The sequence below is a fragment of the Rutilus rutilus genome (genome assembly GCF_951802725.1).
Source record: "Rutilus rutilus genome assembly, chromosome: 17".
Lineage (NCBI taxonomy): Eukaryota > Metazoa > Chordata > Actinopteri > Cypriniformes > Leuciscidae > Rutilus > Rutilus rutilus.
The window spans coordinates 25,958,865-25,977,151 of record NC_140230.1 but is presented as its reverse complement, the minus strand read 5'-3'; the positions used below and the strand labels follow the sequence as shown (position 1 = coordinate 25,977,151).

Below are 18,287 nucleotides of genomic sequence, written 5' to 3'. Positions count from 1 at the left end.
GTGTTTTAAATTGTAAAGCGTCTTTATTGGGGCTCAGTGCTTGACGGGTATTAAATCTGTTTGACAGCATGAGGCCAAAGACAGCAACCCAAGGACCCTCAAAGACTGCACAATAAACCTCAGGTGTTTTATCATACAGTACAGTACGTGAATGTTGCTATAGGATGTAAAAAAGGTTGCACCCAATGCATTACATTTTTGCAACTAAACTCATTTTGGGCCGGCTGGAACGATCTCTCCGGGGTGCCGTAACACTGACATCCTCCTACAGCTGTTATCCTTTGTCCTTGTCTCTGTGGTATGAAAAATAAGGAACCCTTGCTGAATACAGATTGTATCCTCTCACAGTTAAATTTGGAGATGCTACTTCTGGAATTGTTAGATATCTTCCTCATAACTAGGTGTGACGCATCATCGTGTGTGGGATTATCCAGCACGAGGGGTTAAAAATAGAAACCAAGCATCTGTCAAAACATCTTGATGTGCAACTCTGTTGACAGTTGTGGCTAGTCGGGTTAACAAACTCAGATTAACGTGTTAGAGATGCCATGTATCACTTGAAGGTTTATTGTTAGGACATGGCACTGCTGCTGCTACCCTTGTTTGCTATTTCTAGTTCACTTGAGTTTCATCCAGTCCTCTTAAATGACATCGTCATTGGCCTAAAGGTGAGAGATGATGGAGTTTTGGCAGTGGACAAGTAAAGTTTTTGGCAGGCTACCTTTGCCTGAAATTAATTTACTTTTGTGCTTGACTTGAAAGGTGAGCGATGACGTAACTCAATATGATACTTTATATCCTGCCATCATGAGCAGTTTTTGCTGCAATGTTAAAAATATGTATTTTAATGTATTGGCTAATATATAGAATTCATAGCAGTTGGTGCTAATATTTAGTATTTCTAATAAAACAATTTCATTTCAGATGGACTGGATCTGCTGTGCATATAAGGTGACTGATTTTTAAGTTTTGTATAATTTTATTTTGTTTTACATCAGTCTAGCCAAATTAAAGGTCACCTTTGCAAAACTTGGGTGAAATTTTAAGAGCATCTTTGCTCTAGTCTTAACAGTCCATTACCTGTTGTCAGTAGTGTAGCAATATATGAAGCACAGCTACCACAGTCACTTTAAAAAAAAAAAGTTATAAAAGTTATTTCTTTAATCTTTTCCATTGTATTATTTTGGTGTAATTCAAGGTTGCTATTTATTTGAATTGGGAAAGCACAATATGCACAATATTAATGCAAGACATTTGTATCCTCGTGAAAAGAATGCATTACAACTTTAATTCAATTAGGGATAATTCAATTATTTTGCTGTGAAATGGCGAATTATGCAGGGTCGCAAAAAATTCTTAATTTTGTGTTGTATTCGGCAATCGTGGAAACGCAGAAAACTGGAGCGACTGATATGGTACAGATATATTGTGCATCCTTAATGCATAAATAAATAAATCAAATAATGTTAGTGAAAGTGAAGTTACTCAACTATAGATGGTGTAGATATTTTGTTCTACCTACATGCAGCATTTGGTTCCAACTTTACATTTCAAGTGAACTCTGTAGAACTTGATTAACCAACAGCAACTGGACCAGCTTGTTAAACTAAACTGCATGAAGGTAGATCTTCAGGAGATTGAGTACCGTGCGTTCCCAGTGTTCAAGAAGTAGTCTCCTTTTCCCGCTTGTGTTGGTATTGGTTGACACATCGACTCGCGCGCTCACACAAAAAAAAAAAAAAAAAAAAAAAAGAGAGAGAAAGAAAGAACAAAATCGATACACAACAGAAGCTCTAGGCCATCAACCAGAGACACTTATATGTGCCCCCTCCCCATGAGCTCCTAGTCAAAGTGAGAGGGAAGATGAGATCCTAGGGCTTTTGTTTGAGAGCTTTTGGGAGCGACGAGCCACGGTGGAAGCGAGGTCAGATTTCCCCTCAACAGATTTTTATGAGTTGATGACAGCTGCCGGAGTGTGGTGCCAATCCCCCTGACAAGAGTCATGTGACCCCTGCCTCAATTACTCGAGCTAACCCGGCCTCAGCTTCTCAATGACACATGTGGTATAGTATGAAGATGTAGGCTAAAGTTGCCCTGTCAGCAGTTATTTGAATGCATTGCTTGAACAGTATATCAAGGTTTCTGCTTCAGCCTGTGAAAGGGATCCCCAACCACTCATCCTTCCAATCTGACTACAAATCCTCCCTCTCATAAGGTAGATAACGTTGCTTGTTAGGTGTGTGTGACCACATCCCAGGAGTCCATTCTGACCTGATTCCAGACCACCAGCGAGCCCGGCTCATTTCTCTGACACACTTTTGCCTTGTTGATGGTGGAAAACTGGGCCAGTACGGTTTGTAATTGAGTAGAATCTTTCACTCATGCTACAGAGGGTTAATACTGCCATATCACATCACATCACTCCAGCTTCTTTTTAATTCGTTCTCATGTTTGATGTGGCCATTAGCCACCTCATTCTTTTTTTTAGGCTAACTTATTTGTGTTTGTTGCCAGGCAGTTTTCAACCATTAACTGTGCTTTGGTCCCAACAGACTTCTGTAAACGTGCGTTCACACCTCGCTGGAGGTGCTAAGCCACTATTGTTGGTTGCTAGTAGCTGTTCCTATTTGACCGCCGTTTCCAGCAACTTCAGACTGTGGAAGTCTCCGCACCTTTTCAATAAATTTGAACAAGTTGCTAGGGATGCACAATACATAAAACTTAAGCCACAAATGATGTTCTGCTATTTTGTCTGAATAAATAAAAAATGCTATAAGTGAGTTCAGGCATCACATCATTATAATGTACAGAGTAATTTAGTCAGATCATGGCATGTACTCTACAGTTCAAAAGTTTGGTGCTAGTATGTTTTAATTAATACTTTTATTTAGCAAGGATGCAGTAAATTAATACAAAGTAACAGTAAAAACTTGTACATTGTTGCAAAAATTTCTATTTCAAAGTTCTTTTGAACTTTCTATTCATCAAACACTCCTAAAAAATTAATTTAGTTTCCACAAAAATATTAAGCAGTTCTCTGTTTTCAACATTAAGTAGAAATCTTGAGCAGCAAATCAGAATATTAGAATGATTTTTGAACGATCATGTGACACTGACGACTGGAGTAACGGCTGCTTAAAATTCATCTTTACCATCACAGAAATAAATTACATTTTAAAATGTATTTACTCGCCAGCGTAAAAAAAAAAAAAAAAGTTTATAGCATCAAATAAACATGAATGAACGTAAGAAGGAATGTTGCTTTAACCGCGGAAAGACATCAGTAGACTCCGTTTTTCAAGCTCAAATCCTCCAACGTGAATCTACTAACTCTCCTGACTGCTTTGTCGGACAAAAATGGCGGATTCGGCAGATGGCGGATTATGATTGGTCAGATCGCCTGTCAATCAAACTTCCTACGAAGGGTCAATTGTATACATCGCGCGTCCAGCTTTTATAAGCTGTACGGATGAGTGGTTCCTACCACCATAGGCTACTTTATTAACTTTATAACTCAAATCTTTTAGTCTGATTGAAAATGAATGACATCCGGGTGCTTTGTAACTGCAAATCGCTGTCACCCCTTTAGAATAATGAACTATGAAACATTGTTTCACCTTTACCATCATGATTGATTGATTTTCCTACAGGAGGAGTTTTAAATGGTCTGTTCATTATGTTTTTTATATAAAATGGAGTATTATATTCTGGTGGTGAATAAGTTTGCTTGCCAGCAACCCCTGGGGTGTTCTTCAGACCCCTACTTGAGAAATACCTTTTTAAATGATATTTGTCTGCATGTGTGTGTATGTTTGTACGCCAGCCGTACGCTCCCCTCGGAGGTCTGCAGTAGAGATCGAGCACAGTCAAACTCCTGTTTCTGCGCAGGCTGTAATAGTGAGCCAGGAGACCTGAACAAGAGAGGATAGAAATAGATGCCTGGTGTCAGGGGAGAGTCCTAGGGACGGCTCGCATCCAGGAACATAAACCACAGAACGTAAAGTAAACCACCCTGACCTAATGTGTCTCTGATTGACAGCTATCTGTCAGTTAAGCCTTGTTTTGTTCGTCAGACCGTTTGTATAATAGAAACTACAAACAAGTCACTGACCCTTATTGAAAGCTAATTAAGCGTTACCAATGGGCAGATGAGAGTTTTTCCTCCATTTAACTTGTTTATGTCTGTGGCTCTTCCTTTGCTTTTTTTTCAGGCAGTCATTTGTTGGGCGTGAATGTGGAGTTTATCTGCACAAAGAGTCATTTAGGAATAAACTGCAGTGATTTTGCACTGGAGCTGCACTGCACTGATGGCTGACAGCTGTAATTTAATGTGCGACTGGCTGCACTGTCCCTAATATCATTGCCATGCGTGAGAGATGGACAGCAGATGGTGCACAACTGTATATGTCTGATGACCTTTTTGAGATGATATCTGCTGTCTTTGAAGCTCTTTTTCTGTGTGTTTGATAAACATAAACACGGAGATGGCCCTAGGAACGAGAGCCTTATGGTGAATATGCTGGTCAAACAGCTGTGCAGGCAAATCGAAATACATGCATTAGTGTATTAAAGCTGAGAGTGACTTGCACTTCTAAAATGACAACTATTAGATGACTGCAGCATGCCATAGGCGACCCCCTCGCTGTATGTATGATTGGCAGAGGAAAAATTTGTCCAGGAAGTCATTAATTTTCTTTATACAACATTGAGGTTTGGCTATGCAGTCTGTTCAGCCGTTATTCCAGTCTTCACATCCTTCAGAAATCATTAGGTGTGCAGGATTTTGTGAAACTGTGGTGGGTGGACCTCGTCCCTCTAGGGGGCCACCCCACATGCACTGTGATGTTTGCTATCAAAGTACCGTGAGAGCGATTTGAGAGCAGACAGCTGACTCGTCCGGCACAACTTCTCCAGAGCTCTGATGACGACACGTATGTTCCACGATTGGCTGGATTCACCGCATGTTGTTTGCACATGTTTATTCTGACACCTTCAGTTCCACTAAAGCTCACAAATCTGTATTTTTAACAGTAAAAGCTCTTTTCATGTAGTCGAGATGTGATATAGTGTCATGTTTATCAAAAAACATAGACCCCACTTCATTGGTACTCTATTAAGCAGTACATAAATTATAAATATTGCATTTAATTCACTTGATCTGTGATTAAGTTTTGCAAACACAGCACGAACGTCACTACGGGAAGCAGAAAGTGTCCAACATCACATGTCCGTTTTCAACTCCTCCCCGACTGCAAACACTGATTGGTTACTTACACACCTATTCACCGAACACACCTATTCTAATATGCTGAAACATTTCTTATTATTATCAATGCTGAAATAGTTGTGCTGCTTAATTTTGTGGAAATTGTGATGCATTTTTTTAAACATTTTTTTTTAAGGAAAGTCACATTATAAATGTCTTTACTGTCACTTTTTATTAATTTACTGCATCCTTGCTGAATAAAAGTATAAATTTTCTTAAAATACTTTTAAGAAATAAAAAATACTTACTCACCCCATACTTTTGAGCAGTAGTGTGTTGGTATTATAACATATTGACCTAATGCTCTAAAGATTTTGTTCACTCAACCATTATAGATGTAGGCTAGCTATAGATATAAACATGGTCAACCAGATAAGAATGTTGTTCAACCACTAACCTCAGCTGTAAGTCAAACACCAACCCAAAACCTAAGCCTAACCCTATCCTTAAAAGTTGATATGATGATGCTCTGTCAAAGACAAAAAATCTGTACCTTTAGCTTGTCTCTGGGGCTGTACCCTAAAGCTATCCCATTGTACCTTTTCTACCCTTGTAGAGTGCATATTAGTGCCCTTGAGGTCCCCCTAAATATAATTTTTGCATATATTTTTGACATTTTGATATGTTGTTCCAGGACCAACAAGGATATTGTTCCAGGAATGGGTTTTGGATCAATGACATTCAGGTTCCTTTGACCTGCGTTCTTGTTAATAGCAGCTTTACACTGAATATTTTTGTGATGTGGCCTGACACCGTGTCCTAACTACATGCAACGCCGCGACACACGATAAAAGGTATCTTTTCCATGTTAATTATGGCGTTCCGATCGGCTCTTTAATATGACTTTGCAACATGCACTCGTCTCAATGAACGTCTCACTCAACGTCTTATTATTATTTATTTTTTATTCTGCTATTTATTCCATTCAATTTAAGACGTGACGCAGACGTTATACAAAATTATACAACTACAATCTGCAAACACAACAACTATGGCTATAAACACAAAACATCTTATGTCCTATAGGCCTACTTTACTGTAGTTCGTCTTTTGTCTGTTTATTTATTTAGCCCTATTTATTTATTTGTTCAATTTTTGTAACGTCAGCATAATAAACCAATGAGCCGCGTTTCGTTTGTCACCTGCTATTGTTTCGGTTTTCAGCATATTTTAATTCCAAATGTTCAGCAGATATGAGTTAGCCTATTGAACATTTAATTTATTTAGCCTATTAAGAGTTACGAAGGTTTTACTAGTGTAATATGACTTATTTATCATGGCCGTGTTTCCTTTACATGTTGAATTAGGCTACCCTGCGTTTATGAAATGTAATTTTTATTGTGGTAGTTATGTTACATGTGGAGGACGAAACATGTAAAAACAATAAATAAAAAAATATGCAAATTAATGAATAAATAAATAAGTCCACAAAAAATATCTATATAAATAAATGTATAAATAAAAAAAATGACAAATAAATACATAATTATCTAAATCCACATATTCCTAAATAAAAAAATATATAAAGAATTAAATGTGCGAGGAGATAAATAATTCAATAAATAAAACAAATATTTGGGGAAACAAAATATGTTAAAGGAAATGCTATACTGAAAGTTGACCTTTATTATGTGATTATGCAAAGGAGTTCCTGAAATAAGTAGCCTGGCTTATGTTCTTTGCTTGTACAACAAACTTTTTTTATTTTTGAAATAAAAAATGTAGCCTACTGTTTTTGATTTGGGACTCTGGGTCAAAAGAGATGGACGACAGATTAAAACTGCTAACTCCACGTGGCCAGTTTCATCTCCATAAATGTAAAGTCACTGATTCTAAGCCCAATTTTAGGCTTTTCTGTGTTGATTTAAAGTTATTCTATGACTCTCTTTATTAACCAGCTAACAAGAAAGCCGCTAAAACTGCTCTGTTGTTACCTCCTGATTTCCTGAAGATGACAAATTTTTTTTTTGTTGTTTCATGTAATTTATTTCTATTAATTTTTAATGGTGTATTGTATGTTTAATTTCTATTTCTTTAAATGTTTTATGAATTATTTTTTAGTAGACTATCTCTAACTGAATCTTGTTTGAAAATGTACTTTATTGCCTTGCTCTACCTCAAGTTCCTTATCCTATTTATTTATTTTTGTGATGCGTGTCCCCTGTGAACTTAGTTCAATTTAATAATAATAATTAAAAAAATTAAAATAATTGCCAGATGCAGACATCACGTTCATTGAGACGAGTGCATGTTGCAAGGTCATATTAAAGAGCCGATCGGAACGCCATAGTCAATGAGAGTTTTTGTCCTAACCAGCCGCGACGGAGACACGTGACGATTGAATTTTAGAAACGGTTTCTATTTTTCTGCGACGTCAGAAGTGTGACAGTGACAATCTTTGGTACTGTTTATGTGCTTTATTTAAACTAAGGTCCTGTTCTTCGTGATCCCATTTTTCAAACTTTAGTTAGTGTGTAATGTTGCTGTTAGAGCATAAATAATACATGTAAAATTATAAAGCTCAAAGTTCAATGCCAAGCAAGATATTTTATTTAACAGACGTCCCCTTTCAAAGCCTACAGCGAACGGCCGGTTTGGACTACATCCCTCTACTTCCTGCTTTAATGACGTCACTAGAACAGTTTTTTGACTAACCTTCGCCCACAGGAATACACAAAAAAAGGGGGCGTGGTCTTGTTGCGCTCCCACGGAGAAGAGGAAGAGTTGCGTTTGTGGAGTGTGTTTGTCGCCATGTCGTCGAGACGCTGTTATTTTCATCCCGGAGCCAAATCACCTTTGTTTGGCCTGAGCGCATGCATCTCCACGTTATGGTAAGAGGCGTGACCTTTCCGGGCAACGTGCGCTAAGCTGCTGTCGAATCACAACACAGGAATCGCTGGCACAATCAGAACTCGTTACGTATTTCTGAAGGAGGGACTTCATAAACAAGGAAGTCATCAGCCCGTTTTAAGCAACAATGGATAATTCACCTCAGATCTTGAAATGAAACAAATGGAAACAAAAGTTCAAACTGTAACCAAACAAGTGTATTCGTTGACAAAGATTGTTTTAGTAACTCAGTAGCCTATGCTTTTTTAATAATGTTTAAATGATGTAATATTTGTGAATTTTATTATGTAGCCTACTTATCCATTTTCTTGCAGGTGCCTTCAAGGTTACTCTCTGGTAACTTGCTGCGAGAGCCCGCCCACACGCTGTTCTGATTGGCTGTGGGTTTTGTTTGATTTTGACGCATCTCAGTCGCGTCGCGTCTAGTGTGGACAGACAAATTATTTGTTGCTGGAATCTTATCGCATCGCATCTAGGTAGGACACGGTGTCAGTCTAGTGCTCTTGATGCACAGGAGGCAGTGCATGCAAATTATGGTTTTATAATCTGTTCTGTTAGTTGTCATGTGTGTATGTGTTGCTGTCAAAAAAGTGAGTTTGGCTGTGTTTGTTTTTCTTTATACATGGTTGGAGAAGCTCTGTTCTTGTGCCAGGTTAGAAATCAGACTTGCTTTTGTTGTGTTTACAGTGACAAATTTTAACTCTAATCTTGGTCAAGGTGATGTCTTTAAATATGGCACTGGCACATGAAAAGAGAATTTTTTTTTTTTTTTTACTTATTTGAAAGGAGTTAAATGTGTAAAATACAAAAGGACCAGTGGAGTTCACAATCAAAAAAACCAGCAGTCGGTTTATGCAGGCCAGTTTCAGATCCCCTTATTTTTAATCTAGTCCAAGTGAAACCATTTTTATTCTTAATGCCCTCTCTTTCATCAGTGTAATTTCCTGGCTCACTGACCACTTCCTGGTCTTGTCGGTCATGTCTCAGCAAGTTCAGGTTGTTGCTTTGTAGAAGAATGTGTGTTGTGGTTTCCCTGTGCTTTGAGACTTGTCACCCACGCAGTGACGAGTGAAACTTGCCGGCTTTGAAATGAGTGGGCGGCTTCTAAAAGTGTGACATCCTCCTTCTATTTTTATCGCTCATGTTCTCTACCCATGACATGTCATGCTCATTTCTGTCTCTCTCTCCTTCGTTGCTCTCTTTAATTTGTCTTCCGCTAAGTAACTTGAGATTCTGATTGTTGCCATGACAGCTGGAAGTTTCTGTCAGAATGTGTCTCATTTTGTCCCTTTACTTTCACAGATGTCCCCGTTCTTTTTACGGTTGTTTTCTGAACATTGTGTTCTCTAGTCCTTTTACATTCTCCCATTTATATCACTCTTCTTTCTATTTGTTCACTGAGAGAGAGCTTTTTCATGTCCCTCACCATGACGATACAACCAAAACTGTAACCTACAGATGCTGATAGTAGTTCCTGTAGCTAAACTGGTAGAGCACAGCAACGCCAGGGTCATGTGTTCCATTCCCAGGGGACACGCATACAGATAAAATGTAGCCTATCTTGAATGCACTGAAGTGTCTGTCTGCCAAAGGCATAAACGTAATGTAAATGATAGGGGAGGATGCACAAGTGCTGTATTACACAACACATAACACCGGAGAGCTTCACTCCTACTCATGCTTCTGATGAGAGCTTCAAGCTGCAGTATTGCACTATGCCACCTGAGTTTGAACAGTCTAGATTCATGTGTATTTTAAATTTGGAATCAGGCCCATGATTTTGAGGGATTTTTGGCTGCTTTGCTTTTGTAGCGTAGCTCAGTGAAGCTGGGTAAAGAGAATTGTGAGGGATATTGGCACTCTAATGCAATGCAGACTATACACAGAATTAGGATTACTCTACAGACATAATCAGATCACGTATCCGAGCCAAAGAGCAGCTTTATTGATCGATCATAAAACAAAAAGGACTTGCATGCGGTAGTCCATCAGGATCTCATTCACTTTAGGTCATGAGAGTGCGAGGTATCTATGTGCACCTGTCTGTGTCGTTAACTGAGTTACTTTATAAATGTGCTTATAAATACTTATAAATATATGCTTGCGTATTTAAATAATAAACACACAAATGTATTTATTTATTGTTTGTAAGTGCTTTAAAGGGGTGGTTGATTATGATTTCACTTTTCTAACTTTAGTTGGTGTGTAATGTTGCTGTTTGAGCATAAACAACATCTGTAAAGTTACAACGCTCAAAGTTCGAAGCAAAGGAAGATATTTTCTTTTAAAGAAATAGAAATAAGAAACAGAATATGCTAATCAATGACTAGAATATAACTACACATAAGCTACATAAATGTATCAACTAACCATTCAGAAACGTCCTGTTGCATTCTACATGTTGTCACTACTTCTTGAGTCTCTCCATCATTGACCCCGTTGACATCATCTGACTCCGGTTTGAACATAAAAGGCTAAAAGTTTTTGAAATTTTCAATGTATGTTTGTGTGAGGTAAAAGGACACAAGCTGTTGAAGCTCCGCCCTCTGTGCCGGAAGCAGCAGCTTATTTGCATTCAAATGGACAGACTAAAAATGGAGAATAGTTAGAGGTAGGCTCATGCTGTTAAGTGTACTGCACGTGTTAAGTGTATTATTTACATTGCAATACCCATAAACGGTAAGATGCACGTAAATTGTTGCGTCCAACATTGTTGAAATTTACAACTGTACTTCGGTTCCTTTTGTGGACACCGCCTTCACCTGCCATGTCTATCGGCTCGCTTTCGGGTTAAACTTTCTGCGACTGCGCAACTGGGTTATAGGTTGCCAGGTTGAGGTGACAAACGGGTTGAAATTGTATATGGTGTGTGGATTGTGTGAATATATAATGCATTTAATACAAGATCTGGAAACTGGTCAACATTAGACAAACATATTGGTCCGATTATTCGTAAAGGAATTTGGGCCATGCAAATTACGGGAGTTTCCCGGGAGAAATAACAAACCGGGAGGGGTCCGGAAGATAGGGCTAAAAAACGGGAGAAACCCGGGAAAAGTGTTGACAGGTATGATTATACCACCCCTTTAATTAGTATGCCATTTATTTTAATGCATTTGGCTAATGCTTTTATCCAAAGTGACTCATCCAAACATTTGCTGTGACAATGCTCTACCAGTTGTGCACACAATCTTTTTGGTCTGGTTCTCAAGGGAGCACCTGGAGATGCTGCTTGGTACGCACACTTTACGTAGCACACTTATCATTCAAGATGTCGTCATCACTTTCCCGCTGACTGCTCTCCTCACTATCTTATTTTCTCCTGACCATGGTAGATGATGATGATGATGATGATTTATGTTTTTATTTTATTTTATTAACATTAATGACACAGACCACAGCAGGGATATTAGGCTGCTGTCACTTTAAGACGGAATGCACGGGCCGAATATACTGACACACATCAGGTTTCTTTCTCAACTATTCCGAGAGAATCCTTGCCGAGACAGGTATTTTGTCATAATTTTGTGTGTATGTGTAAGTTCAAGCTGAAGTAAAAGCGAAATAGGAAACAATTCGGTGTTCGAGCGCTCTCTGAACTGTATGCGCACCAGTTATGTTACATGTGCACCCCTAACTATAGTATACTGTAGCTACAAAAGTTGCAAGATCAGTTCTAGGTAGGGGTAATTGAAGATCTGAACTTCAAGAAATCCAAGTTTTGCACCAGCATCATTGTGGGAAAAAGCAATGGGTCTATCACACCCAATAAATTAAGGAATAGCTAAATTGTTGATTTGTTCTTTTCCTGAACTCCAAAACAGTGTTGTCTAGTTGGTCTGCCATTTGCAATCCCTGTGCAAATATTTTCACAAGCAAAACCATTTTTCCCTTTTCCATTTTTATAGGTCCTCATTTTGTGGGCGGCAGTGCAAAAATACATTTCATCTGTCTGCAAAGTCCAAGACCGCTAATTTGATTTAAATTACAGTCTAGGATAGGGCCAGAATGACATAAATGTGCCTCGTAAAGCTTGATATGTACACATTGCATCACATTTGCCTGATTTAGCTAGTATAACTTGTAACAGATAACCCTGTGTGGAAAATAGTGTTGAATTACCTAGGGGGCACATAGCTGCCACAACCAGGGGCTCTGTGGATTCTTGTTGTAAACCAAACTACCATCTCTGTTTGCCATCAGGGGTGTGAGGGAGTGTCACTGGCTGTGAGTTATTCACTTTTTCATGTGTGGGTGTTTTATCGTTGGGGATCGGGCTATTTTTGATTTCCAGTCCCCCACCTTCAACCATCTCCCCTCTGGAGAGAGACTGGTTGGTGACAGCCAAGGAGACAAAGGCCTCCTATATCGCTTTCGCTCTAAAAACAACCCCTCATCACTCCCACTGCAGGAGAACACTAATAGAAGTGAGTGTTTTGCTGAGAAAGCTGGGAAAGTTTGCCATAGCGCCAGCATTTTCAGCTCAATAATCTTTTTTTAAATCCCTCTAAATGTGTATGCATCTAATGACATTGATAAGAGATTGACGTCTTTTTAAAGAGCAACTTTAGCTTTAGCATTGTTAAAACCGAGAGTCACGTCCGCTTTCTGTAAATTAACTGACGTGCTTAGATTTTCAGGACCCCACCTGTTTAAACTGTTGCTTTAGTGCCTGGAGCTGAATTTCCGGAGAAGACTCATTAGTTGCATAAGAGTCTGAATGAGAATAACAAACAGGAGTCATGTGGAGATGTCACCCTGGAGGTATAGACTAATGGCAAGCTTCTGTCATTCCACCTTGAGGAAATGCAATTCCTGATTTTGAGCAGCCACCCAAAGCTAATTTTTAGTAGTAGTGCTTGCTACGTAATTACTATTGCTCGCACTTTGGGTTAGGGGAGCGTGAATATTTGAGAAATGGCCAAAAGTGCCCCCTCTGAGACCCCTCTGAACAACTACATAAAAACGCCTTGGCACCATCAAGGCCCTAGCATGAGGGCTGACAAAGCAGAATCTTTGTTGTGTCGTCATGCTACTCCATTGAATTCTTGGCGTACAAGGTTGTGAGAAGCAAACACACCGGGTAAGGTAGTGGTCCTAACGCATGCACTCTTTCATGTTTATACAGATGCCTCAACTATGAGGAGCCTCAGGCTGAAACAGTTTCAGTTTGTAGAAAGAACACTGATGACTCTAAACCTACTTTCGTTTATGTACTCTCTGGCTTTCATGATATCCAGTTATTTTTGTTTTGATCTGGTATTGACAGTCTGGATCATTTTCTAATTTCAGTGCAGTTTTTATTTGATTTTATTGTATCTTGTATTTGCTGACAAGGTCCAAGGACACTGGCCTAGTTCTCTTTGCATGCTGTAGTAATGGAGATTTCGCTCTAACAAGACAATCCGTCATGCCATTGTTGTATATAGCACTTGCCCTGTTGATCAGATTTACAGAGCCTCTGTTGTCCCATCTCTTTTTGGAAAAACAGAAGACAAAGAGATGACGGAAATGTGAGTTCCCCTCCCAGAGGGCTACAGTATGGGCAATGCCTGGCCACAGCCCCCCCTCCCCTTCTAAATAGGCTGACCATCGCCACAAAGATCACATTCAGTCGGACACAATACACGCACGGCCCCAGGGCCACAAACACTGCCCTACTCCACATGACGCTGAAGGTCACACAATCATTTAGGATGATTGATAAAACAGAGAGAGAGAGAGAGAGAAAGAAACGAGGAAGATAAAACAAACAGTAAAATTGTGTAGGAAGATATTATCTTTTGTCTTTAGGAGCAATAACGTCCCTCAAAATCAATTCCAGGGTCCAAATGTGACCTTTTATGATGGCATTCTTAAATAAAATATATGATGCATGTCAAATATTTCAATGAAAGTTGATTGGAATCTTTTATTTTATTTTATTTTATTTTTTTTTTATTTTTATTTATTTTTTTTTTTTATTTAAAAGTTTCATATTAGCTAAATAATTGCTGCTTCATTTTAAATATCTTTGTCATTATTGGTCCATATAGTTTGAAATTTATGACCCTTTTTGTAGAAAACAAAAGGGGAGATCAAAAATCTAAAGCTGTTCATTTCCATACTTTCTCATTAGATTTTGATTCACCTCTGCAAGCTACTTTTTTTTTTCTTTTTTTTTTTCTTTTACTATTGGGTAGTTTGGGAAACCAGAATAGAACATGGTGGCATGCATTTTATATCAAGAATCAGAAAAAATCTGTTGATAAAACCACATTTAATAAAGAGTGTGTTCAGTGCTGTTGGCATCAAGAGGAAGTTCAGTTCTCCCATGATTCTTAGTGCTCATGTCATCCGCTCACTGGGAAAGCCCCATTTTGGAGTGTGTTTATTTATCGGCCCACAATGCATCATCACGGCTCTCTGTTTGTGCAGCAGGAACATTTGTGTGCCGCAGCTCACATTCCTGGAGGAATTTCCTATAACTGTGACCTCCATTCACACTCAGAGCTTGTTGTGAAATATCCAGCATGTGCACCTGTGGATATGTGTGGAACTAAAAGTTAATTGTTTTAATATTTGAGAGCTGGACTGTAGTTATCTGTCAGTTATGGTATGTAGCTTCTTTGATTCGTTCGTACAGTGCTGTATATCAAACTCTGCTTTTCCCAAAATCATAGTAGCTCTCAATATCTATGAACTACTTACAAATTCCTTCCAAAGTTTTAGAGCGTATTTTCTAACTCAAAATCTGTTCTAATTCTTAATAGTGGTAGATGCTTACTTGTACACGTACACGTACACGTACACATACTCATATGTGCTTCCACCGTTGACTGGGTGGAGTTCTCAACTGTGGAATCATTCTGTCGTCATGATGTCATCATCCAAATATGCTGAGCTTTTCAGTTGAACAGTAGATGTTAAGAAGGCCAAACTGAGGTGACCTGACAGTCATGCACTAAACGTTCTTCTTTTTTTTTTTTCTCAACTTTTCTTTTGGGATTTGTTTGCTGTTGTAACTGTAATTTATAAAAGCCCTTCTAGGGACAAGTGTTGCAAATTAGCTTTAGCTACAAGCACTATGATACACGCATTGGATGGCTGTTTTATCTATGTTTATTGTATCTGTTCCTATACAAATAAAATATTAAATAAATAAATATGACCTACCCTGATAAACGCAGTGGAGGTCAGTATTTAGTCGCTGATTCTTATGTACTGAGACAAAACAATATATAATGTATAATGTATAATATTTCCCAATGTGTACTACCGGTCAGTAAGATGATTTGGAAAGGAATTAATACTTCTATTCAGCAAGGATCATTTAATTGATCATTTATAATGTTACAAAAGATTTCTATTTCAAATAAATGCTGTTCTTTTTTTAACTGTCTATTCATCAAGGAATCATGAAAAAATGGATCACAGTTTCAACAAAAAATATTAAGCAGCACAACATTTTTTACCAATAATAATTTATTGAGAATCAAACCAGTAAATTAGAATGACCTCTGATGTGATATTGAATTCAACTTTTCAATCACTCGAATATGTTCCATTTTCAAATATATATTTATTTATTTTTTTTAAAATATTTCATTTTAAAACTGTTTTAAAGGTGTTTAAAACAAACTTAAATGGTATAATTGTTAACATTTCTTTATCATTTCTGATTCCAGTTTAAGTTTATATGTTGCTGTTTTAAAAGGGAATGACAGATAAATTATGTAAGAAATCATCTTTTGCTGTACGTCTCAATAATCCATGTTTTATTTGTAACTTTAAAATATGAATAAGCCATGAATATAACCAAATATTTCAGATTTGCTGGTACTAAAAGTAAACCTTTAAGATTCGTTCGATCAATTAGGCCACTATTCTAAATACTGAAGAGGAGACATGTGTCCCCATCAGTGTCTCTGGAGTTCATGGCCCTGTAATGAAGTACTTGACCAACTGACAAAGCCAGATTGCATCATTGGCTATCACAACGAGAACGCTCCTGGTTGTCCTTGTACACAGAAGAGAAGCCTGTTATTCTATTCATTCACACAACCTTTTCTGCCACCTCGTTCCCGCCATGTGTCTCCATGTCTCTCTCACACCCACTCGCTTTCGTACTCCTTGTGTTTCTCACTCTTACTCTCCCCCTCCCATCTCTCTCTGTCTTTCTCCCCTCTTCACCCTCCTCCCCCTCACTCACTTCACAGAAGTACACCCACTCACACACAAACATTCATATCCGCCGTGTAGTTTGGTGGCTTTCATTCATGCTTTAGCAGTATGAGGTGGCAGAACTCCTCAGGTAATGGACGGCACTGCCTCCCTTCTATTCGACTGTATGCTCCGTTATGTGTGGAGAACGGACACTAACTGGAATTAAAAGACATAAGGGGATCAGCTTTCACAGTGAGTATTTGACTGTTTTTGTTAACTGCGTTAAAATTTGATGTCATCACATTTTGTGTATATGTGGCATCTGAGTTACGTTACACGGGACTGAGTGTGTATGTGTGCACACTGCAAAAACTATTTTGTAAAAAAAATTGTATTTTAGTTTAGTTTTCCAGTAGCCTAAAGATATATCTTTAAACCAAGATAGTATCTTATGTTGTTTTGTTTCTCTAGTCAATTTAAGACAAGATTATATATCTTGAAACAGATTTAATCGGGTTTGAAATGGCATTAATGTGAGTAAATTAAAGTAATTTAGAGTTTAAATTTTGAGTACATTCGTGTGTGTGTGTGTGTGTGTGTGTGTGTGTGTATATGTATGTGTGTGTATATATATATATATATATATATATATATATATATATATATATTAGTGCTATCAAATCAATTAATCTTGATTAATCGCATATAACATACATTTTTATTTTTAACACATATTTTTTTTAAACATGAACTGTTATAACACATGCTATATGTGATTTAATCATGATTAATACATTTGACAGCACTTATATATGTATATGTATGTGGGTATATATATATAACAGGTTGCACTAATTAATTCTGTGAATAATTCTAAAGAATACAATTCATTATTTTACTTGCGTAACTGATCATCTTAATGATGTTTATATATTTTACAGAAAATGTAAAAATACTGACTTAAAACATTTGCGATAACTTTTTTGCGGTGTTTTCACATGAACTGTACATACAGGAAGGGAAATTTGTCACAAATGACTCAGTCATTCTGTAAACAAAGATTTCATTTGTCTCACATGTAATCAGTTCTACAGCTCATAAACTAGCTTTTAAAGTGTTTTTGAGCTGTTATTCTTAACTATATTCAGTTAACTAATCATTTCAGTTGTAAGAAGCTGCCTGAGGCTGTGTGAGTTGTATGATTTTTAGGGGTGAGAAACATTGCTTCTTGAACTCCGTGCTAGTGTGTCAAATCTGGCCAGCTAGAGCTCTTTGTGGTGTCCAAGGCCTTTATATTCCATGTCTTAGTGAGAGAATCTCTCCATCAGGAAGAAGATGTGTATTACAGGTAAAGTGCACTTCTGAAAAGCCCAGAGAGGCTTCCTCATTAACGCTGCTTTGATTTTGGAAGGTTAAAGTCAGGAGAGACCTGAGAGGTGGCGGTAACGAGGGAATAAAGAAGCTCAGAAATGCAGCCAGAGTATGACTAATCATATCAGAGCGCTCCGCGACGGCTGTGTGGGGCGGCCCGTGCGCTTGTTAGAGTTCTGGGGGCCATCTGATTCACCGTCGCTCCCCGTTAGAGACTCGGCTTGATTCACTTCCTGATGTGGGCGGAATTTTCCTATCAGCCCTGTGCTATGAAAGCCTGAAGGGTGAGGTGATTGACGGGCCCGTGAACACGATGTTGTGGGTGGCTTGGAAGACTGAGCCGTTCCACTTGTTCCTCTGTGAATGTGAATGAATGAAACTCGCACAGCTCATCTTTCTCATTCTTTGTCTCGGGTTACTATGGAAGCCCTGAGTGGCCGTGTTTAGCAGTACGCTTGAAGTAGGCATGTGTCATTTAGTGTTTTTTATTATCTTTTTTTTTTATTTCGATTATTTTTAATACGATTTTTATCATATTTTTTTACCAGTCTAAATCTTTTTAAAGAAGTAGTTCTTCTAAAAATGAAAATTCTTTATTTACTCAGTTCTAAACTGGCATGACTCTCTTTCTTACAAATGAGACCTTTTGTAGACA

General features: G+C 38.1%; 1 protein-coding gene across 2 annotated transcripts in view; it reads left to right on the top strand.

Moving 5' to 3' along the window:
- hivep3b (HIVEP zinc finger 3b) overlaps positions 1 to 18,287 on the top strand; it is a 66,329-nt gene that overhangs the window by 24,931 nt on the left and 23,111 nt on the right. Inside the window, exon 1 of one of the 2 annotated variants that reach the window (XM_084385144.1) lies at positions 16,368 to 16,513. The exons of the other annotated variant lie outside the window; for it this stretch is intronic. The gene's annotated coding sequence lies outside the window, so the exon portion shown is untranslated. Of the gene's footprint in view, positions 1 to 16,367; positions 16,514 to 18,287 lie in introns of those variants that run through there. 2 annotated transcript variants of the gene reach the window in all.